Below are 25007 nucleotides of genomic sequence, written 5' to 3' on the forward strand. Positions count from 1 at the left end.
TTTTTTTTTTTTTTTTTTTTTGGTTTGTTTGTTTGCATTAATTTCAAATTCGACCCCTAAAATCGGGCTTATGTTGATTTTATATTTTTTCTTCTAGAGCTAGTCAGATTTCTCATTACTAACACAATATTTTAAATTGCTCTTAGATTGAGTTAAACTTTTTTTTGATGGTATGGGAAAAGCATGGGAAATATTCTCCTGAATCCCCAAAACAGAAAAACTTAGCATTTGGAAGAACCATAGCAATGTGTGCCCAGTAAAGACAGTGGATGAAGGTCATTGGGCATCTTGATGAGAAGTCCCTGGTTTTGTAGGAACCATAAGATGAAACTTCCATTTTTTTGTAATTGGAATTTCTTGATTGAGGATTCAGTTGTTTTTTTTCTTGTTCTTCAGAAAACTCAACCTTGGTTCTAAGAGACAGGATTGGCCAACTCATCCCTATATTTGACTTTATCCGATGATGAAAATTCCTACAGCAAATGTCTCTTGTTTGGCCCAAGTTAATACATCTCCTTTACTTTTAAAGGCAGGGAGTTAGGGCTGTTACTCTTGTTTTAGACAACCAAGAATGAGAGGGAAGTCAAAACACATGGCCTTTAGTGAGGTCTTGTGAATAGGGATATCTCAAATGGCCAACCAGGGCAAAGGTCACCGAAGACAGATACCATCCTGGACTCATGATGAGCTCCCCACATCTCCTTGCTGGGATCAAAATCTTGCCCTGACCCTGAGGCTTGCTTGGCCAGCTAATAATTTTCTCAGATATTTTAATTCTTCTGGGAGGGTAGACAACGATTGGCATGTCCTCAGACACTCACTGGGGCAGTCCCCTTCAAACAGGAGACCACCTGGATTCACTGTCCTGCTGGCTTTCTGAATGTCAATTGTCATACTTCCCGGGAGCTTTTTCCCAGCAGGATTTAATGCTGGTTGAAATCTTCCCTGTGTTCATTATGTTCCTCTAGGGGCTGTGTCTTAGCTGCTGGCTGTGGCTTCTCTTCTCTTGTTAGAGGTCTCTTGATTCCTACAACACAATCAGTTCCTTTCATTTCACAGTGCTTGCTTCTTTTCTGTTCCCACTAGCCCATGGCTGAGGTATACAGTATGCCTTGATGTCACTTCAATCAGAGTAGTGATAAGTAGGGACATATGCAGAGGTTTACGTTTGGAGAACTTCAGAAATTTTTCTTTTGGGTGGTCCTTAACCACCAGGAATCATAAGTCCATACAGAGGCAGAATTTCAGCTCTTTTGATTATGTGCTTCGGAGACTATCCCACACAATTCTGAAACAACCAATCAGTACAATTAACCACTCCTTTGCAAGGAAGCATGAAAATATAATCATGCCTTAAATAGTATGGTTACAGTGTCACCTTGTTTTCTATCAGCAAAGAGGAGGCATTCAGTGACATCTCAAAATAACATCCCTTGGCATTGATTTTTAAGAGCTTACAATTCAGTGCAGTGCGGTTGCAAACAAATATTCATTAGGTTTCTACTCTGAGCAAGGAATTATGCTAAATACTCTATGGGACTCAAAGATGAATGAGGAAGGATGATAAAATAGAGTGAAAATAAATAAGAAGACCTAAAAAACTTCATAAGAAATTGAATTGACCTGAGGGGGAAAATATGTGTAAGAGAGAGAGAGCTGTAGAAGAATTCTTGTACAAAAGCACACTGGAATAAATATTCCTTATGAATCTCCTTCTTTGATGAGAAGCACTGATGCTGAGAAAGACAAAAAAAAAAAAAGAAAGATCCAAAAAGGAATGAGGAGCTATTGCCTGTGTGGGAGCATCAGGCATGAGAGAAATGCCTCAGGAAGGGGGAGAAGCAGGGAAGCACTTTTTGTTCAAGATGGTGGGTTGGACACACATGTCTAATGTTGCTCCTTCCTGCAACACCTCTAAAGACTTACAGTGACTTTTAAGGGGCATAAATCTATAAAGATGGGGAGCATGCCACCCCTAATACCTGGGGCCCATGAGTAAGAATCTGAGTAAGAGGTCACGGCATATGTTTAAATATTTAAAAGTTATAAATCAAGCTAACAAGCTGTTAGAGTTTATCCTCTTGCCTTGACAAATATACCCTCATAATGACAACACTGAACATATAAATGTATATTCCTACCACATAACTGCAGACAGCGCAATTTGGGCAGTGGTGCACACACTTGAGCATGGCAGTATGCATCCAGCCCCATTCTCATCCCTTGCAAGAGCCCTCTCTTGACCATCCCTCAGGTCTAGGATGTACACGTTGGAGATTCAGCCTACTGGATGGATGGAGGAGGAAACCCTGGCAGGTCCCAGGCATGTCTTGCGGACTCCTTGGAGAGGGAATTTGGGGGCCCTGCATACAAAGAGTATGATCTCAAAGGGAAATAGGAAAGACCCTGGGTGGACATACCTCTTGCTTCAAAGAAGCTTTGCCTCTTTGGGATGGAAGCAGCTCAGCTCAGTTAACTCACCCAGAAATTTCTGAAACTGGAAAATGAAAAGGGTACAGAGTAGCTGACTTATCAGATACCAGTAGGGAAAGGAAGAACCAACCTGGTTTAACTATAAAATCCTCAAAAAGCTCTGAAATTGGGAAGAGGGTGGTGGTTCAGGGACTTCTAGAAGTGTGTATTTCCTATAAGAAAGAAGGGTTGAATGCTGTTTATGAAGTGATGAGATCCCTAGATTCTCTCTTCTTACTCCATACTTGTGGAGCAACCACTTTTCCTTCACCCAGGAAAGAAACTAAGCTTATTATCCATAAAGGGGGAAAAAGGGTCTGTGGACCAGGAGCAGCCAGGCATAATTGAAGGCAGGGTGCCAAAGTGAAAATATGGGGGTCTAGTTGAAATATGTCTATGGACAACAGAGACCCCACTTCTAGTTTCATCCTTCTCCATTCTGTTTATGAACACTGGCATCCAGGCAGAAAATTGGAAGATCTTCTCTGGAAAATATAGTTGGATCTTCATAGTCAATGTGCCCTCCTCATCTGCTCAGAGCTTCTAGTCCACAGGAACAGACAACCAAAAATTAGCAGAAGTTTGAAGTAGACTTGTAATGATAAAAGCAATATGAAAAAAACATTCTGGAAGAAATTGTGAGTGAAAAACACTTCAACCAAAAAATATGCTCTAAGAAAGTTTTTATAAAGGATCCAGCACCCATTGCATGAAGAACAAACTGCCAGAAAATAGTACTTTGAGAATATAAAAAGGCTTCTGAAAATGAAAAGCTTGATGTTAAAGAAGAAAATCCAATAAAGGGCCAGAAGAGAACACTGAAAAACCTCTTCAGAAAATAGAACAAAATGGCAAAAATATAAAAAAAAATAGGAAACAAAATAATAAAACTAGCCTACATGGTCTAATATCTGAATATCAGGCATTCAGGAAGCACAGTAACAAAGAGAGTAATAGAATATAACCCACTAAATAATGTCAAGAAAAGTTCCCAAATGGAAAGACCTGAGTTCCCAGATTGAAAAGCTCACAGTATCCCAAAATATAAATGATAATAGATCCATACTGATGTAACCCATGTAGAATTTATCTGAAGTTACTGTAGCATTGGAGAAAATTCTACAAACTTCTAGGAAGAGAGAGAAGGACCCCCCTCCCCCCGGCCCCACACACACACCCAGATTGAGAGAGAGAGAGAGAGAGAGAGAGAGAGAGAGAGAGAGAAGCAATAATAATAACAACAAAACCCCCCAAATGAAAAGCACATCTCATGCAAAAGAATCACAATGACCAGATCCTTCTTAAAAGGAATAGCCACACTGGAAGCTAGAACATATGGGAGTCATAGCTATAAAATTCTGAAGGAAATAAAAATTTCCAATAAAATTTTTTGTACCCAGAGATGCTATTAATGAATTGAGGCCAGAATAGATACATTTTCAGACATGAGGTCCTCAGAATTTTACTTCTCTATATAGCCCTTCTTGAGGGGATAAAAAAAAGCACCAAGAAATCAGAGGACATGTTGTGTTAGAGACAATGCTATGTGTCCCCTTATCCCAGCACACAGGAAGACTACATATCCCAGCATCCCTTGCAGCTATGGAGCCATATGACTGAATTATGCCTACTGGAATGTGGGAGGAAGTGAGGTGCCCCCCCACCCCCCAACTCCCAAATCAGGTCTGGCCCATCAGCTCTGGATATAAAAATATCAGAATGATCTTCTGGCTTCTCCTTCCCTTCCATGGTCACTTTGAGACCTTGTGTTCCAGGTGCTCTCTGGTGGAGAGCCACCTGATTTGCATTGGACTGTGACATGAACAAGAAGTAAAGACTTGTTGAGTCATTGAGATTTAGGGTTTGTCTTTGTAGCAACTAGTGTTGCAATTTCACTCATAGAAAGTGGGTGTTGAGGTAACAGGAGCTTGGCATTTGCTTAGTGGTTCAATGGTGAGTAACAAAGGAACTAATGTCAGAAATTAAGAAATGGGGACCCAAGTCACACAGTGACAAACATTTGATAAAATGATCACTTGCTGTGATGTGGGAGCTAGTGGCCCAAGAACAGATTACAAAGAATTGAAGCGTTGGTGGGATCGGCCACTCTGTGATCCATTTGGCAAGGAGTTGCCAGTGATAGATGGCCTTTGGAAATAACTGACTGGTGTGCAAGGAGAAATCACAAGGAATAAAAGGGGTACAGAAATTTGGGCCCAGAAAGCCATTTTCTTATAAAGCACAAAAGATAAGTGACATAGACTTACAGTAAAACTTCTCAGATAAAGTGACTTGGGCATGATGGTCCCATTCAAACCTGATGGCCTCAGTGTGGTGTGGTGGTCATTGAACTTGGAGAGGAACGGGGAGGGAGGGAGGAGGAGGCAACGAAAAGGGTCTCTATATAGGAGGCACCACCATGTTTAGAAAAGAACTTTGGGTACACTTGTTGCCTATGAATCTGATTGAAAGTGAATACCTCAGAAACTCCGGAGGCTCCTGAGGGAACTGTGTTGCCAAAGAAACCAGGAATTTGATTACCCCCCTACCCCAAAATCTTGAACCATTTGAAAATAATCCCTGCAGCCCAACCTCTACAACCAGAAGAGAGACTTCGCAGACTCTGTATACTTTCCTCCTGAAGGGACGCGCCTGCCAGCGCTCTGGTCAGATGGGAGAAAGGAAAATAAAAACCAGAGTCACTGAGAGAGCAGAGGAGAGGGTCACAGAGAGTAGCCACAGACGTTCCTTCCAGAGGCATCCGCAGGGCCCCATCCACAAATCTGCCTTGCCTCGGAGTGCCCAGAGGGATTTCAGAATTACTCCAGGGCAGTGATTGTTCTTCAACTTTTTTGGGAGAAGGACTTTTTGTCTCCAAGTTACCCTTTTATTTTGGTGTTTCTACAACCGGTGATTTTTGTTTTTACTTCGTACTTGTGAGATCAACAGGGCCAGAGCCAGTGGAGAGTACTGCTTTGGTTGTCTTGTCTACCTATTGGAAGAACGCTGAAATGGTTTGGTGCTCGGATGGGCAGACTTGGCAGACATAATGCTAGGCATTTCCCACACCATTTCTTCTTCCTGGTGCACAGGAAGTCTACCTGCCTCGACCCCCCTCGTAGTCATAGGTCAGGGTTCCTATGACTGAGTTCTGGCCATTGGGAGGCAGGTAGAGGGAATGTAAACCATTTCCAGGCCTGGCTCTGAATAATCCCATATACACTCCTCCAGCTCTCTATTCCGCTTCATGGGCAACTTTGGAAGCATGTGTTAGAGACAGCGTAGTTAAAGAGTGCACGCCCATACACAATAAGCGTGGCCACAACTGAGCGACTATGTGACCCGACTGTACAACCATGAGGATACAAATGCATTGTGTAAAGCTTGAAAGGTCAAGGTTTGTGTTTGCCAGCACTTCTTACTCTCATACACATGCAACATTGATACTGAGAGTGGGAAGATGGCAGCAAAGCCATGTGAGATCCTCAGGACGAACGGTGAGAGCCACACGTAGGGGACCACTGGTCTAGCTAGGGCAGGTCTGAGGGCTCTGAGAGGCCTCCGCCCTAAGGTGAAACCGGTAGAGTATCTGATATGAATGCTATTCAGGGGACCTAAGACTCTGCTAGAAAATTCGAGTTTGAATTACTGGTGAGAATACAGAAATTAAGGGGTGTGAAAAATAATTCACTCCAAGAAAAAGCAAGATTTGTGTTTACCAAAGGAAAAAAGAGTTATAGTTTGTTACATGCCTCACTTATAAATAGCATATAGAGTCATGATTTTACAGGCACCGACACGACCATGTTGGACAAAAGGGGATGGGGATGGAAAATGTGTGACGTATTGGTGAGAGAAGGGGAAGAAAGGGGGAGACTTATTTTTCATATCCAGGAAGCCAGTAGAAAATGCCTAAAACTCCCCAAATGGAGATACAGCAATAATAGTACATTATTTAGAGATATGCGTGTTTTCGTACCGAAAGAATCGATTGAAAACAATCCCTTCTGAAATAACAGTCACGTCAGAGAAGGAGAAAGAACTTTAAACCATTTTCAAGGGTTAATTTTGTGTGATAGTTGCCTTAATGGTAGCCATTCTTCACGCAGGCTATTAAGAGAAACGAACCCGGTTTCTGTAGAGGTATTAAACCCTACCTTCCTGTCCCCCACCCCCAACCCCGACAATCCAATGCCTCATTACCCCGTGTAGCTACATTGTCCCAATGTGTGATCTGCACAGGTGGCTCAAGAATGATGCTCCTATCCACAATTTCTTCTCTGATAAACCAAAAAAATCACAACTGTTATTCTTTCCTTTCTCTTCAGACAATGTTGCCTATCTAGTCACGGTGGATCAGCACACAGAAATAATTTTTGCTGTGGAAAATGTGTTCCCCGGTTTTCTTTCTCTCCCTACTTTTATTAAGTCAGGGGCCCACAGATTATGGCCCAAGGGCCAAATCTGGCCCATCACCTCTTTTTGGGTGGCCTGTGACCTCGTGTGGCTTCACATTTACCTCTCCTCCATTCACAGATATAAAGCATAAAAGGGGTAGTGAGAGGGGCGCCTGGGTGGCTCAGTCGGTTAAGCATCTGACTCTTAATTTTGACTCAGATCATGATCTCACTGTTTGGTAAGTTCAAGCCTCGCACTGTGTTGGGCACAGGTGGCACGGAGCCTGCTTGGGATTCTCTTTCTCCCTCTCTCTCTGCCCCTTCCCCACTCGTGCTGTCTCTGTTTCTCTCAAAATAAAGAGAACTTAAAAAAAGAAAAAGTGGTAGTGAGACCAGAATCAGAGACTTTTAAATAAAGAGGACCAGGAGTTTTGTCTAGAAATAGAGGAAGTGCTAATCAATTAACTTCTCGAAGACACAGTTGTATTATCTCCAGTGTGTAGTACAGTGCCTGTCACAGAGTGATAGTAAATGCTCATTGGCTTTCCATTCTAGCATCCGACACGTAATAGGCTGTTGGCAAACATGTACATGCATGTCTGAATGAATGGGGGAACAGTAAATAGGTATCACTGAGCACCTGATACATGGGAAGCATGATGGGGGATGGCATATAGAAAGTGATTCTTAGAATTCTTAAAATTTCATCAGATTACAATATTTTGTGATGATGGTATTAATACACAATTATCAGTTAAATTGTGTGGTACAGACCAGTGCCTTCAAATTGGGGTACTCGGATCCCTGGGCATCTCTTTCCTGGCGTTAAAAAGCTGTTCTTTCCCATCGTCCCCTTTCCATAGCCCATTTTCCGCTGCATCTAAGAAAGATAAACACGTTACCGTTTCCAGTTCTTACTGTGACCCATGGCTTTGGGTTATACACCCCACTCCCCTCCAGCCCTGGGCCAGGGCACAGTCCATTTGAAATACTGACTTGAGGGAAGAGTCTCTTAATTGGTGAAATTAAAGACCACCCCCCAAAGCTTCCTCTCCTTTTATGTCTTATGTGTATTTCTGTTAAAGACGAAGCATGGCATTGGAAATGGGGGATATTTGGGCCCCTACGGTTGTATTCTGCAATCAGAAGTACATTGACTCTAGGCCATGGACCTGACTTTCATGTAATTATCTGCTCTTTTATCACTGTCCCTGAGAAATGCATAGCTGTTGAGAATTTGATGAAGATAGAGCAAAGAAAATATTGATAAGAAATAATAAAAGCTAAACATGGCTCTCTCCCTTGTGGCCACTCCCCCAACAGATTTCATGTAAGGGGTCCTTCTCAGTTGTTCTCAGTGCTTATCCCTGGGACAAGTCATTAGCTGGAAAGAAAGGCACCTATGAGTAGCCCAAGCAGAAGCGATCAGTGATGGTTAGTTAAAAAACAAAAATGTAACTGAAATATTTTCAGGAGCTATCAGATTTTCAAATTACCTTGGATAAAGCTTGTGGATCAAACTTTTGTGTGTCTCCTTTTAGTTTATGATAATCCTGGCCTGCTTGTCTTACTTCAACTTATAAAATATTTCATTCTGTCCATCTTCCTGATAAGAAGTAGAAAACAGGATGGCGGAAGCATTGGTGAAACGTTGAAGCACGTGGTCTTTTGTGGAACAGAACTTTTTCTTTGCATAAATCATGTCCAATCACAATGTCTGATGACATTAATGGTGTTATTTCTCAGTCTCACACCTTATTCTGTTTTCATTTTTCCTGTAGTGTGTTCTCTATATTAATTGAGAATGTTTAGTTTTTCTATAAAAGGCGAGACAACAAATGGGATGGATAAAACCCACAAGTGTATAAAACAAGGCAAGAAAGCTAGTAGTAGCTTATGAGATATGGGCCAAATTGATAGGACACGTTTGGGATAGATAATGGGCAAACAAAGAGCTTGTGAGGCACAGGCAGAATTGGTAAGTGTGTTAAGTATAGACAGTAAGTAACCTGTAAGGTGTGTTGAAGATGGAATAAGTGGAATGTGTGACAGAACAAATGTGCGTTACTTACAGATACAAAGACATGGGAAGACCAAATTCTAAATAAAGAGGATGCCACTTCTGGGCATCTTGAAACTGGCCACCCACCGGAGGTTCCCAGTATGGTCCTATTCTGGCCCCACTTGTGCTCTGCCCAAGAAACTCAGCCAAAACCCGGAGCTATTGAGCAGGCTAACTGCCAGGCTGTTGCCATAGCCAGGCATCTGTGTTCTGAGTCTCTCGGGTGGTGTTTGTGTTGGCTCTAGGCACTTTCTGCCTGCTAAGCCCTCTTGTTCAAACCTCAACTCTGGTTTTCATAAGCCCACCTTCAGTGGGAGATACTGATGCGGGAAAGACAAGATGTAAATGTTGTGCGACCCAAGATTTAGGTAGTGTTGTTTTCACATCCTGGGCTGCAGGACACTTGAGCCTTTCTTCCTGGGCCCCTTCCTGCATCAAGAAATATTAAAATTATATTTTCCTACGGCATTGGAAGAAAGACTAACATAATCCAGGCTGGATTATACTCTTTTCTTCTTCTTCTGATTTTAAAAGAAGTTACAACAGTTTTGTGGGCCCCAAAAGTGTTGGGGGCCCTTAAGTACTACGTCCAAGGTGCCCGATGGCGAAGTTGCTTTGGTCCATCTGCTTGTACCCCATGCTAAGTGTGCTAGCCTACCCCATGTCTTTTTCTTGCTTCTCCTTGTGCTTCAACTTGATCAAATCACAGCTTTGTGGGATTCAAGTATTTTAATTTGAATCTTTAATGTGATTTTTAAGGTTTAATGTGAACCTTTCTGTTCTGTGACCTTTGAGATAGCTTGCCTGAGAGCTAGTTGAGAGGTAGTTGGAAACTACCATTATGTCAAGGTAATTCCCTCCATGACATTCCCCAACGCCAAATATCTGCATATGGTATACACATGCATACCCTCCTGCTTTTTCCCCTGGGCTCCCTTCACAAAGAGCTTCTTATTTTTAACTATACATTAAATTTTGAACTGTTACGAGTTAATGAAAAACAGCAAATCGACTTATGCTTGACTTTATAACTTATAAAAATCCATAAACCAATGACATTAGATCTGCCTAATTATAATCTTGACAACCTTTAGTAGTTCATCCTACAGTAGTGTAAGCTTACCATTGCGATTTGTGTCTTTTTCAGCAGATTGTGTACATGAATGCATTTATTTGGATCAAAAACTAAGTCAGAATTGTTGTCTTCTCCTGACAGTCTGATTTGATTAACTTGATAAGGAGGACTGGTTTTGCTAACTAGGTTATGTGGCAGTTATTTTTCATAAATTGAGTGAGCTAAATACGCAACACCAAGGTTTTGACCATATATGGATTCTATGAATATCACATACATGTAATCAGAAAAGCATATTGAAATTAACATGTATTTTCATCGCATTTTCCAAGTATGTTGGATTAAACAAGATAACTAAAAAAAAAAAAAAAAAAATTCCAATGTGAACGTGGCATCTGTCTTGGTGTAAACTGTTTCCCTCTCTGCACTTGGCCATGACCTAGCTTCAGTGTCTTCTGTGGTAGGGAAAATGACTACCAAAGATGTCCACATGCTAATCCTTAGAAACGGTGAATATGTTACACTACATGGCGAAAGGGATTATACAGATGTAGTTTAGGTTACAGACCTTATGGTAAGGAGATTATTCTGGATTATTTAGGTGGGGCTGCTCTAATCACACAAGCCTTTAAAAGCAGTGAACTTTCTCCAGCTGGGGACGAAAGAATGTGACCAAAGAAGACAGAGGGATTTGAAGCACAAGAAGCATGTTACTCACTGTTGTTCACTTTAAAGGTAAAGAGAACCGTGATCAAGGCTCTAGAAGCTGAGAGAAGCCTCCTGCTGACAGTCACCAATGATACCTCAGTCCTACAACCAGAAATGACTGAATTCTGCCAACAACCTGAACAGGTCTGGAAGCACCTTCTTTTCTGAAGCTCTCACTGAATTGCTGAAGCTGGCCGACACTTTGATTTGGGTCTTGAGACCCGAGAGCAGAGGTGCCGGCCGAGCCCATCTTACCTACAGAACTGGGACATAACAGATTTGTGTTGCTTCAAGACACTAAATTGGTGATCATCTTTCACAACAATAAGAGCAAAGGAATATATATCGTTCTAGCTTTCAAGAGAGTGCCACGCCTGCAGCTGGCCTGTTTATTGCTAATTTTCTATTTTATTCCCTCCGGGACAGTGGTCCTTACGGAAAAAAAATGCAACTCTGTTTCAATCTCAGTCTTATTGTTATGCTGTAGTAGCATTTCTTTGAAATGAAACCTAACTCAAAAAGATTGATTTTTAAAAGCCCTTTTATCTATCTCTCTATTATCTATCCATTTATCTATTTATTTATTTTAGTGACCCAGGTGACTGGACAGGGTAATCATGGAGGGCTGCCTGGTCATAGAAGACCAACAGCTATGGCTCTGGGAAATGATCCCTTGACCCTGGACTCAACATAATGTAACAGAGGACTAGTTCCTTCATAAGGGACTGGGACACTACATTATTAAACAATCTTAGCTCCCAGCAGGTTATACATACTTCAGATTCCAGAAGAATATTTGGGAGTTCTTTACTTCAGGTTTGAGTGTCATTCTTGAGTCCATTGTTGGTCCACGGTGGGAGGGAGGATTTGTGAGTGGTTCCTGTTTTATGCAATTCATTCCAGGTTTCTCTGTGGCCCCAAGTCCTATGTCCTAGGTCTTGTGGGCAGTCTCTTACGTTCGGTTCTCTTACAGTGTACTGGGAACCTATCCCTTGTCTTGATCCCTGCTTGTAGCCAGTACTCCTCTATTGATTTCCTTGGTCCCAGGATCATACCTCAGGATCCCAGGAGCCTCCTAAGCCACTGTCTAGTCAGTCCTATAATATTCTCCTCAAAGAGAACAAAGTGGTGACAGTGAGTGAGTGAGGAGCAAGCAGTAAGGTCTTCATATCCTTTGGGTAGAGAAGTGAGGCAAGCAGCCCTTCCGTATCGACACCATGAAACTCCCATTTCCTAATCCCAGTGAATTATTCTCAAAGAGTCCTACTGTCTTGAGCTGAATGCCCAAAAGCTACTAATAGTATTCTAGCTTTGTTACATGTCATGACCCAAGACAAGAATTGGGAGGTAGAGAACAGAACTGCGAGTGGTTAAGGGAGTGTGGAGAGAGAGAGGCCATGTGGACAGAGAAGAACAGTGATCTTCAGTTAGCAGAGGCAGTCAGCCCATGGCAACCCCAAGGGAGGAAACTGGGGGGATAAATGTGCTGACTTTACTCGGCTTCCTCTACCTTGTATCTCCTGCAGGGACTCCCTAGTAGCTATACTCTAGCCAGAAGCTAGAGTTAGGGAAAGTTAACCCTTGCATGTGATCTACCCACGTTAGCTTTGCAAGGCACAGAGCAGCTTGGAGAGTGGATCTGGAGATACAATGGAGCATATCTAGCAGCTCTGAATAGTATGGTGCTAGAGACCACACCCCAGTTTGACTCACTGGGTAAGACCTGAAGTCCTGTAGGAGTAGGGGTTCAGAGGCCAAGAGAACAGGGGTGCGGTAGTGGCTATGCTTTTAAGGAATCTAAAAGCCTTACTCCAGAGTGCTAGGGTTGAAGAAACTGACAAATGGCATCACAAGTCACGGTCCTGGGGCATTGAGGGACATCCTGATAACTACCCCGATTCCAGAGGGCATGTCTGTGTTAACTTCAGTGAGACCCTCATTTAGGACTATGGCACTCAGGTCCCCTGAAAACGGTGTGTGTGTGTGTGTGTGTGTGTGTGTGTGTGTGTGTGTGCGTGGACAAGCACGCATACTCACAGCAGTCAACACTGGAAAGTCAAGGTGTGGAGGGTACGAGACACCTTTTAGTAGTATTGTCTTATTCCTAAATATTTTACTCTGGGAACAGCCCTGGATCTATAGGAGCTGGTTTCTCACAGCTACATATGTACTAAACGACACTACCCCTTAGCTACAGCTGAGTGATTCAGGAATGGGTACCTGGCCTATGTCAAGGCAGTTTGAATCCTTTCCTAGTATCTTGCTAACTGGAGGATAAAAAATAAGCTTTCTAGTCCAGGGGAAGAAGGCATTATTCAATGGGACATTCAGCAACTGGCGGATGCCCCATTTCCTGCCACATAGGAGAAGTCCTCCACTTTGAGAAGAAACAGTCTACCCAGGAGAAGCAGAGGCAAGACAGAGTCCAGGAAGTGCTCAGTTTCAGTTGCTCTTGACTTCCAGCTGCACCTCTGCCTTTGCCACTTGATTGTTCAATCCTTTAGTAACGTAAGTTGCCCCACTATTCTTTCAATAAATATCTTTCCGTGGGGGCGGGGGAGGCAGGCTCAAACCTTGCTTAAAGTTAAAGAGCCCTTTCTAATAGAGCTGATAGAGCGGATAGGTCACACTGATCCCACCACGTGGGGAAAAGATTGCAGTAAGGATCAAATGTAAGGAAGTCGGAAGCTAGAGAGATCCTCGTGGACAGGGGGGCAAGATGAAAAGCCTGATTAAAGCTTGGACTCAGAAGGACGGGGAGGATTCTTTGTTGCAGAATATTCCAGGCAAGGAGAACAGCATGTGCAAAAGGGTGGTGGTCCTGACTGCAAAGATAAATTTCCGTGGCAAAAAATAGTTGAAGTCAAAATGTGTGCAGGGGGAGACAAGGTGGAAAAGGAACTTAACTGTTGAGGACCTTGAATGCTAGGGGAAGGAGTTTGTGGTTTTTGAACATGGAAGTGGTATCCCAGAAGCTGTATTTTAGGCACATTGACCCGGTAGTGTGCCAGGTGAGCGGAAGGGTGTAAGAAGTGGTGTTAAATGGCCTGATCATCCTGAGATGGCCAAGGGCCTGGACCAGAGCAGTAGAGGTGGGAATGGAGAGGGAGGCGGTGGGGGGGGGAGTGTCGTTCGCCTCTGTACCCTTCACATTCCTTTGCGGAGTGACTGGCATCTAGTAGGTGCTCCCCAAATTCTTGTTAATAAGTAATGAGTTCTAGTCAAGTAACGTTATATCCACATTATCATCATAGGCTCTAATATCTATGTACGTAAGACTAGAACTTTAAAATAAACTGTATTGTTGAATTATTGAGGACACTTGGTCTGGTTATTTTAGCTGTCACTGAATTTCAGTAGAACCTGAGGTAAATTAATTAGAGCAATACCTGTGCCTTATTGTTGAGAACCAATCATTCCCTTTATTTTTTTTTATTTGTATGTTAAATATTTTTAATGTTTATATTTGACAGACAGAGGGCGCAAGTGGGGGAGGGGCAGAGAGAGAGGGAGACACAGAATCTGAAGCGGCTCCAAGCTCTGAGCTGTCAGCACAGAGCCCGACGCGGGGCTCGAACCCACAGACCGCGAGATCATGACCTGAGCTGAAGTTGGACACTCAACCGACTGAGCCACCCAGGCGGCCCCCAACCATTCCCTTTAGATCCCAGCAAAAAATCAGGTGCTGGAGGAAAACTTGTTCACGTGGCTTTTAGAAACTCGCTTTCCTTGCATGTTTGAAATATACTGAGGCCATTCTATTAAAGAATCATCATTTCATAAGAAAATGCAATAGCTTTAGCTACTTAAAATGTTAATTGGTATTCTACAACCAAAACATTTATTAGTCTGATGTAGAATATGAAATTTTCCTTTGCCTTATAACTTCTCTTTGGAGAAAATGGCCAAAGAGCCTTAGTAATGATGCAGGAAGACAGAGCATTAAAATGCCTCATATATTCCACGGGTCTCCTATCTTAAGTACTATGTTTTCAGTACTTCATGAATCTCTCTCCTTTTATTAAGTGGGAGACGCTGTTCTCCCACTGTGCGTGTCTTCATTTTTTTTTTAATATGAAATTTGTTGTCACATTGCTTTCCATACAACATCCAGTGCTCATCCCAACAGGTGAATGTTCGTGTCTTCCTAACTTCCCATTCACTGATGTCATATTAGTAGCTTGAAATTCCGGTGGGATTAGCAAATAGTATAAATCAGGTCTTCTCGGGCACCTGAGTGGCTCAGTCAGTTGAGCATCCGACTAGTGATTTTGGTTTGGGTCATGATCCCAGGGTCGTGGGAGTGAGCCCCACATTCGGTTCTGTGCTGAGTGTGGAGCCTGCTTAAGATTTTGTCTCTCTCCCTCTGCCCCTGCCCCCGCAAATAAAAAAAATTTAAGTCAGGTCTTTTATTTATATTCTTGGTTGTCTAGACCCAGAGGCTGGCGAACTATGGCCTGTGGGCCTTCAATCTGTTTTTGCAAATTAGGTCTTAGTGGAATACAGACCCATCCATTTAGTTTTAATGTTTATTCATTTTTTTTTTTTTGATAAAGGCAGAGTGCGAGTGGGGGAAGGGCAGAGAGAGAGGGAGACACAGAATCTGAAGCAGCCTCCAGACTCTGAGCTGTCAGCCCAGAGCCCGACGCAGGGCTCGAACCCACGAACTGTGAGATCATGACTGAGCCAAAGTCAGATGCTTAATCGATGGAGACACCCAGGTGCCCCCAGGCCCATCCATTTAATATGCATATTGTCTATATGGCTACTTCCAGGAGACAATGGCAGAGTTGAGTAGTTGCAAGAGAAAGCATACAGCCCACCAAGCTTAAAATATTTACCGTGTGTCCCTTTAACAAAAGTTTGCTGATCTCTGGTCTGGACTTAAAAAGTGATGAGGTAAATGCTAATAATCAAGATTAAACTTAAGAGCGGGCTGTGTTCATGGCAGAGAGAGAGAGAGAGAGGAGGGAGAGAATCCCAAGCAGGCTTTGTTTGCACTGTCGGCGCAGAGCCTGACGCGGGGCTCAAACTCACAAACCGTGAGATCATGACCTGACCTGAAATCAAGAGTCGGATGCTTCACTGAGTCACCCAGGCGCCCTGACTCTTACAATTTATGATGAAAGTACAACGTATAATATACATACCTCTTTTTCTTTTTTTCTGGAGAGCCAGTTGTTAAACACTTGCGAGCATGTCTCTGGACAGACCTGGGCAAGGTCAAGTAGGTCGTTTAGCCTCTCTGAGCCTCGGTGTCCATGTCTGTAGTGTGTTATAGTAAGAAGAAACTAGTATTATCCACTAGACAAGGGATCAGCACATTTTTTCTCTACAAAGAGCCAGCTAGTAAACATCTTTGGCGTTGTGGGCTAGCATGTGGTTTCCCTCACAAGGACTCAGCTCTTGTCACCGTAGCACGAAGGCAGCCCTAGAAAATGTATAAATGAATGGGTATGATTGTGTCTGATACAATTTTATTTAACAGGCAGCGGTCTGGGTTTGCCGCTGAGCGATGGTTTGTTGGATCCCGTGCAAGATTATACGCTTCTCGAGAGTGGGAACTGTATTTCTCGTGATGAGACTTGTGTCCTTAGAACTTGGCACGGTTCCTGGCACACATGGCAAGAAATCAATAAATATGTGTAAATACAAAAACAGCCACGAAAATGAAGCGGCAAATGCCACCTGCACCAAGACGGCTAGTGCTCGCCAACAGGATGCTGAACAAAAGAAGCCGGAGACAAGAGAGTGCCTGCTGTATGCATCCATTTCTACAAAGTGCAGGAGCAGGCAAAACAGAACTCCCCCTTCCAGTCAGGATGGGATAACAGACAGAACTGATCCCTCCCACCACAAGCAACAGAAAAAAAGCAGGTAGAATGTATGATTTAATGATGTATGACCCTGGGCCAAGAGGGCAGCACTGGTCTGTGGTCTCTGAGAATAGGGGAAAGGAATGAGGCATCCAGACACAGCCTGATGGTCTTTCTGAGTGCTGGACATGGGGACAGGAATTTTTTTTTAATGTTTATTTATTCTTAGAGAGAGCTCGTGTGCGCAAGCAGGGAGAGGGGCAGAGAGAGGGAGGCATGGAATCTGAAGCAGGCTCCAGGTTCCAAGCTGTCAGTACAGAGCCAGACACGGGGCTCGAACTCACGAACTACGAGATCATGACCTGAGCGGAAGTTGGACGCTTAACTGACTGAGCCACCCAGGTACCCCCAGGGACAGGAATTTGGAAGTGCCGATGTGGCTGTAATTTGGAGAGGAGGGAAGTAAGTGAACAGAGCCCCAGAGAGTATCTTCGTGTTTCTGGCTGGGCGCTAGCCTGCACCTGAGTGAGAGGAGACGACCCTAGGCCGCGGAAGGAACCATACCATCTGACTCAGCAATTCCTGTCTTGGGCTGCTACTGATATTCGTGCACAAGTTTTCTGTGGACACAGGTTTTCACTTCTCTGGGATACATACCTAGAGTTGGCATTGCCGAGTCCAATGGTAACTTTATGCTTGACAACACGATTTGCTACGGAACTAGTTTCCAAAGTGGCTCCACCCCCTTGCCCGCACCTGCTATTGTCTGTCTCTTTGACTGTAGCCATCCTAGGGGGTGGGAAGTGATCTCTCACTGTGGCTTTGATGTGTATTTGATTTTTTTAATTTCCCTGATGGATAGTGATGTTGTGTAATTTTTCCTCTGTTTATTGGCCATCTGTAGATCCTCTTGTATCACCATCTATTTTTAAAATAAAGTTTTATCAAAACATAGCCATGCCTTTTGTTTATACACACACATTTTGTTTTTGTGTTACAAACACCAAGCTGAAGAGCTGCAAGGGAGACCATCTGGACGGCAGAGCCTAAAATCCCTCTGTGTGCAGCCCTTTATGGAAGGAGTTTCCTGACCCCTGCCCTAGACCACAGGCCTGAGCGATTGTAGGGTTTAAAACCCCATTTCAGTTTTCCAGTGACTGGTTATTTTCTGGAATGAAGCATGATCAGTGCTACAAAATGGAACGTCCTAGGTAAAGTGGCACAGCTGGTCACCCTGGCCACTGCACAATACATGTTTGCTGAATGAATAAACAAAACAACTGCTTGCCACTTTGAAAGCAAGCATTATGGAAAAATACTCCTAAAACACAAAAAAGATTCTTACCTAAGGCTTTCTCTTCCTGGACTGGAGTGGAGGGTCTGTTGAAGCGTAAAGAAAAAAGAAAGATCTAAAGGAGAAACCACAAAATAGGTAAATTGGAGGCCACCCCCAAGAGTCACAATAACCCTTGCAATATTAGAAGGTGGGACCCTAGCTCTGTGGTCCAGTTGTGTCATTAGCCTTGACTCATGGATTAGTTTTCTATTGCTACATAAACTCCCACAAACTTAGTTGTTTAAAGTAAGACCCGGGGGAAGTTCTTTGGAAACAGCCAAATAACAGTCTCTGAGAGTCTTCTCTATAGAGAAGCAATGGGGACATTAGCAAAAATTGTCCAAATTAACTTTTTCAGAACTCTGTAAAATTAACCAAAGGCTTGCAATGATCTAAGGAGAATTCAAGAATACCAGCTAATCTTGGCATGAACAGTGAACTGTAGGCATTTTAAAGTGCCCTATTTCCACCTTCCATTCCCAAGCTCCATGGAAGCTTTGAAAACCAACAGCTTTGCAAACCTTGTAACTAGGAATACCTAGTTACAGCCGGAAGCCTCACCTCCACTCGAAGGGGCTGAAAAAGTTTGGAGGTTTCCAAGAGTCTCTCCCCAGAGAACTGTCACTATTTGACCTGTCTGGCAGTTCCCTGAAAAAAAAAAAGTCAAAGTATTTGAATAGAACATTCCTCTAAAGAAGATACAGAAATGGTCAAAAGCCCATGAAGAAATACTCAGCAAAGGGGCGCCCGGGTGGCTCAGTCAAGTGTCTGACTCTTGATTTTGGCTCAGGTCACAATCTCAAGGCCCCTGTGGGGTTCCATGCTGAGCTCAGAGCCTGCATGGGATTCTCTCCGTACCCCCTCCCCCTGCCCCTCCTCTGTGTGGCCCTTTACAGAAAAAAATTTTTTTCAGAGCAGCACACACATGTTCTGTCTCTCAAAAAACAAAAACAAAAACAAAAACCCACAGGGAGATAACACTTTACCTCCACTAGCCAGACAATTAACAAGTGTTGGCAACTCCCCCACCACCAGAAAAAAACCCCACAAAACACACAAAAACAAGGGTTGGCAAGGATGTAGGCAAATTGGAACCCTCACACATTGCTGACAGGGTTGTAAAATGTGGCAGTCACCTTAGAAAACGGTTTGGTAGTAGCTCAAAGTTATTCTTTGACCCAGCAATCCCAATCTAGGTATATACCCTAAGGGAAATGAGAAGCCATGTCCATGGGAAATTTGTACACAAATCCTAATAGCATTTATTCATAATCACTAAAAAGTGGGAAACATCCAAAGGCCCATTAACTGATGAATGGATACACAGAATGTGATACACTCATACGACGGAATATTATTCAGCCCTAAAAGGGATAAAATCCTGATAACACGCCGCACCGTGGGTAGATCCTTGAAAACAACATGCTACATGCAAGCAACCAAATACAAAAGGTCACATACTGTAGGATTCCACTTACAGGAAATAGCCAGAAAAGACAAATTTGTGGAAACAGACAGTACATCAGTGGTTTCCAGGGACCAGAAGGATGGAGAGGACTGCTAATGGGTACAGAATTTCTTTTTTGAGTGAGACAAATATTCTGAAATGAGACAGTGCTCCGGCCGCCCATCTCTTTGTCTACTGAAAACTCTTGAATTGTACACTTCAGAATGGTGAATTTTATAGTGAGGCATGTGTCAATAAAGCTGATAAAGCAAGCACCCATTTATCCGCTCTCAGCGCTGTAGGTCAGAATTCCGGCACGGATGGCTGGGTTCCAGCTCAAATGAAGCTGGTGTTTGGCTGTGTTCTCACCTGGAGCACGGAGTGCTCTCTCAAGCTCATTCCTGTCGTTAGCAGAATCCAGTGTCTTCCAGCAGCCGAACCGAGGTCCCTGTTCACTTGCTAGCTGCCGGCAAGGGGCTGCTGGCCACTTCTGCAAGACCCGGCCTCCCTTGTTGTGTCCCCCTCCATTTTCAGGCCAGCAGTGATGCTTGATGGAATACTTCCCGTGCTTCAAATCCCTGACTTCGGTTCCTAGCTGGAGAAAAATTCTGCTTGTAAAGGGCTCACATGACTCGCTGGGTTTCTGTCTTAAAGGTTCGCCAACTTGGTGCTTGATGTTTTAATTACACCTGTAAAATGCCTTCAAGGCAGGACCTATAACGGTGTTTGAATGAGTACTCAGGACGCTAATATATCTGCGTGATCTTTAGAATTCTGCCGACCATAGCCCATATCTGTGGTCATTCTGCTTGGGGTGGGGGTAACCGTGACCCTTCATTTACCTCAAGGTTCCATGTTGCTAAAATTGTGTCCGGCATTTTGATCTCTCCAACTGGCCCATCTGTTAGGAATAGTTCACACGAACATCGGGTGTTGTTCTGCTCCGACCTTGGCCTCAAAGGGTCACTGTGATGCCTTTTGTGAGTTGAAATACCTCTGTAGGAGGGTCCACTGGGGGGCTACCAGTGGTGGATCTGCAGGCCGCATGGCCGGTGACGATTCCAGCTATCGTGGGGTTTCTCCTCTGGCGAAGGGCGAGCTGGGGAGGAGTAGCATCCAGCCCTGTCAATGCCGGTGATATTGAGCCGGTGTCCTATCTTCCTCTTTGTGATCACTGCCATTTCAGGCTGGTGAAAACCCCAGGCTTAACCTTCAGGTACTGAGTGTTCACAGCGGTGTGGTGGAGGTTGTCTGGAGGCACTGGTGGGGGCCATAAGTAATAACTTATGATAAGAAGCATCACATGGATACAGAGAAAAGAGAAGTTACATTTTTCCAGCACAGGATCAAAAGAGAGTAAACCAGAGGCCTGGGTACTCTGTTTTGTTTCTTTTATATCACTCCCTAAGAGGATACCGGCAATACGCGATAAATACGCGTGGAATGAGGAACCGAGTGAGGGCTATTTCCAGGGCCTGATTGTGCCTGGTCTATAAAAGTGCAAAGGCCTATTTCCTTTTAAATTGTTCTCTTGGAGTCAAAATGCAGATGATCTCCTCCAGTTTATGACTAATAGTGGATTTCATTATTCATGGGTTAGCACAGTCCCTAAGTCTGCAGAAGGTTACAAGACCAGGGACACATCAATTCTGCTCCATTCGGAGCCCGAGAAAGATGACTGATAGGCGGGCCGGCTGCTCTCCAGGTCCTCACTCCCAAAGCCTAATCTTTCCATACAGATGCTGAACAGGCCTTGGGCAATTTGAGTGAGGCTCCCAACGAATCTTTTCTCCCTCAGAATAATCAAATTTTGAGAATGTGCTATAGGAAAGAGCTGTCACGTTCCATTAGGTTAGCTCTGTGACTTGCACAGAAATTGTCAGGTAACTCAATTGCCGTAGTCCAATCATTTACAGGGATAATTTAGTTCACTTAGAGTTAATGATTAATAACATGTCCTATTTGGAGCTGTGGAAAGCAAGCAAGGAACTGTGGTGCATCTGATAGTTCACAGGGGCTGCAGAAGCAGACTGCTAGGGTTAGAATAGGCATCCAAAGACTGTGATATCAGAGGAATGCTTATGATTAATTTAAATTATACAATGCTCTATAGTTCACAAAGCAATGTCACTTATGGTCTGTCTTGATTCTCAAGGCAATGTATAAGGTCAGTATCATTATCATCTCCATTTGTAAGTGCAGATACTAAGGATCAGAGGCAGTGCCTCATTCAAGGTCACTTGGCTGGTTTGTAATAGAGTAGAATGAGAAGCTGAAATTAAACTCCCATTATGGGTGGAATTGTGCACCCCCTCAGAAGATATGTCCCAAGTCCTAACTCCTAGCACCTCAGAATGTGACCTTATTTGGAAATAGGGTTGTTGCAGATCAAATTAGTTGAGATGAGACCATACTGGAATAGGGTGGGCCCTCAATGCAATATGACTGGTGTCCTTATAAGAAGAGGAGAGAGACACAGAAGATACATGGCCATGTGGAGACCCAGAGACACAGGGAGAAGGTCATGAGAAGATGGAAGCAGAGACCAGAGTGATGTGTCTACAAGCCAAGGGGTGCCAAGGATCGCTGAACATCACTGGAAGCTAGGACAAGCACGGAACAGATTCTCTGTCACAGCCCTCGGAGGGAACCAACTCTGCTTGGGCTTGCAAGCCTCTAGAACCATGAGAAAGAAATTACTGTTGTTTTAAGCTACCCTATTTTTAGTACTTTGTTATGGCTGCCTTGGGAAGCCAATATGGATTGTAAGAATAATAAGTTTCCATTTCTCTAGACCCTGGGTGTGGCCCAGATGCATACTAGTATGGAGTCTTCTAGAAACTCTTTAAGATGTATTATTATCAGTGACCTTTTTGTGACTTAACTGAGTCAAATAAGCACAGAGGTGGAGCTGGGAGCCCAGCCCCAGGCCCGAATTTAAAACTGTGTCCTGTCCACGATGCCCCTGAGCCACGAGAGTGTCCAAAACGTTTGTGGCAGTGTCGGGGCAGTGCTCCTCAACCCTTTTGGGCTGCTCCTTTATTTGGGTTCTTCCAGGGACCACTGACTTAGTTTGAATTCCACCACGCTAACTTGTATCCTTTTGTTATGAATAACCACAAAACAGTGCCTGACCCCCAGAAAAAGCTCAGTATTTGTTCTTTGGGGAACAGGTAATAAAAGCTCCTTAACCTGTCACGGTCCATTGAAATTCACAAAGGATTTTCACATCGATTCTTTAATTAGATTGTTTACAAAAATAGCTTGAAGGCTGCTTTAAGTGTGTTCCTGTCTTTTTCCTTTCTTTCCAACTTTTTAAAGAAGATTTTGCCATGTCATCAACCAGGTAGTAAGCTTCTAGGAGGGAATGGATATTTTCTTTTCTTTCTCCTTGAATGATACTGGTTCTTGAATGGGTTTCACTGGATCTAGACATATGGTCTTGAAATGATCGCCCAGACCACTCTGAAAATGATTATACAGAGTGAATTGGAGAATCTCTATATAAAAATTAAAAATAGAACTCCCAATTTTTATCTCCCAAATCATAGAAGCATTACCAACTCTTCCGGAATGTTGCTGTGATGCATTTAAAAATTCTTTCCCTGCTTTACTAGACTGTGAGGTGATCCCAGCTGTCACTATTCCCTTTGGACTATGAGACTCAGGGATAAGGAGGGATCAGCCTTCCAGTTCAGTGCTCTGTGGTTCCTGGGGTCCTGGAAGATGAGAGTGCTCTTCCCAGAGTATCACAGGCTAGGACTGCCTTTCCAGAGTCCATGAAATGCCATGGCCATGTTCTTATCATGTTCTTGGGTGACCAGTAAATTCCTACCCATTTTAGCATCTTATTTATGTTCAATTTCCTCCCATATTAGTTTTCATGATGTTTTTGTTTGGCATAGATGCCCCAGGCAACTTATTCAAAGTTGAGGTAGGGAAGCCTAAATGGACCGTTTCAGATTTTTAGTGACACAAGAGATGTCCAGTATAATTCCACTAAGTAAAAGGAAGTGGCTAAAAATATGCGTAACGGGATCCCAGTTTTTAATTTTTCTTTCTGCTATTACAGAGGTGTGACTTAGAACAAGTTACCTATCCTCCATGAGTATCAGTTTTCTTAGATGTGCACAATAGCATGTACCTCGCAGGGTTAATGGGAGGGTTAAGAGTGGTGCATTTGACAATCTTTAACAAACTTTGATGAGTTATACCTTGTGTTAGTTTACTAGGAGTGTCACAACAAATACCATAGACTGAGTGCCTTAGACAAGAGAGATTTCTTTTCACTCACAGTCCTGGAAGCTGGAAGTCCAAGACCAAGGTGTCACGGGGTTGTTTCTTTTGAGGCCTCATCTCCTTAGTTTGCAGAAAGCCACCTTCTCCCTATGTCCTCTCCTCACCTCTCTGTGTTTGTCTGTGTTCTGACTTCCTCTTTTTATAAGGAGACCAGTTGTATAGGATTACGACCTCATTTAATGTAATTAACTCTATAAAGGCCCTCTCCCCCAATACAGTCACATTCTGAGGTACTGGGGGTTATGGAGTGCTGGGGACACACAACTCAGCTCGTAAACATACCTCCTGCACAGCCCACAGTCCACTTCCACGAGGCTCCTGCCGTCTTCTTCCAGCACCTGCGGAAGCTAGTTCCTTCTGCCTGGAGCGTCAGATCAGCCTCTTTGGCAGGTCCAGCATCCAGCCCTTCCTCCCTTCTGAAGTTCAGCTCAAATGTAAGAATCTTTAGGAAGCATGTTTGGATCCCAACCTTAAGGGATTCATCTCTCCCCCTCCAGGACCCTGAGCTTTTCTCTTGCATCTGTATCAGAGCAATGCTGTCCCATATTTACTTCTGCATCCCCATAGGCCTAAGACAGGATCTGGCACATAGTAGGTTTTCAGGAAATAAACAGGTGAACTGCACTGAATGCCAGTTAGTGATACCAATGCTTTCTCTTTGTCTGACAAAGCTGAGAAATGCCTTCATTTGACTGGTAATGGAGCATTCTGAGGGGGACAGACCGGAGCAAAGAGCACGGTCCCAATGAGCCATTAAGACACATGGAATAAATAAGTTCATTGATCTTCCTTCTTGTTTATTTCATGTCTAAGAAGCCTATCTTAGGGTGTGTTTGAAGCAGCCTAACATTCATGGATGCTGACATGAATGTTAAGTGACTTTCCTGATTTATAGATAGACTTTGAATTTTTAATCAATATAGGAAAAGCTATTTTGCCCAGGAAGTCTGGTGTATCATGTGGAGTGATTATTTAAACTGCTTGTGTAGGAGGATAAATAGTGCAAAAAGGAAAGTCTGCTGTGAAAATGTGCAGAGATTATTTAAGCAGGGCTGTGTTTTTAAATGTATGGAAATGCATACACATACATTTTTTTCTGTCCCAACAATTCAATTTAAAATGGACTTCCTCTGGATACTGAGGATTATGGCACAACTAAAAGAGTGGCTATGTGGAATTATCCTCACCTCAAGGATGTTCCCTTACTCCCACCACCTCAATTACAAACATGTGAGCTCTTATGAAATCTTAAAGCAGGGGCGCCTGGGTGGCTCAGTCGGTTGGGCATCTGACTTCAGCTCAGGTCATGATCTCGCGGTCTGTGAGTTCGAGCCCCGCGTCGGGCTCTGTGCTGACAGCTCGGAGCCTGGAGGCTGCTTTGGAGTCTGTGTCTCC

General features: G+C 43.5%; 1 protein-coding gene across 9 annotated transcripts in view; it reads right to left on the reverse strand.

Annotated features, from left to right (window-relative positions):
- The window catches only part of GPR65 (G protein-coupled receptor 65), a 129242-nt gene that overhangs the window by 19218 nt on the left and 85017 nt on the right, over positions 1-25007 (reverse strand). For 3 of the 9 annotated variants that reach the window (XR_007453632.1, XR_007453635.1, XR_007453636.1), the window contains 2 exons: positions 17876-17939; positions 15865-15979 (listed from right to left, as the gene is read on the reverse strand). The exons of 1 other annotated variant lie outside the window; for it this stretch is intronic. The gene's annotated coding sequence lies outside the window, so the exon portion shown is untranslated. 5 more of the 9 variants (XR_007453633.1, XR_007453634.1, XR_007453637.1 and 2 more) reach the window with 5 other exon arrangements.

Source organism: Panthera uncia, assembly GCF_023721935.1.
Source record: "Panthera uncia isolate 11264 chromosome B3 unlocalized genomic scaffold, Puncia_PCG_1.0 HiC_scaffold_1, whole genome shotgun sequence".
NCBI classification, from domain to species: domain Eukaryota; kingdom Metazoa; phylum Chordata; class Mammalia; order Carnivora; family Felidae; genus Panthera; species Panthera uncia.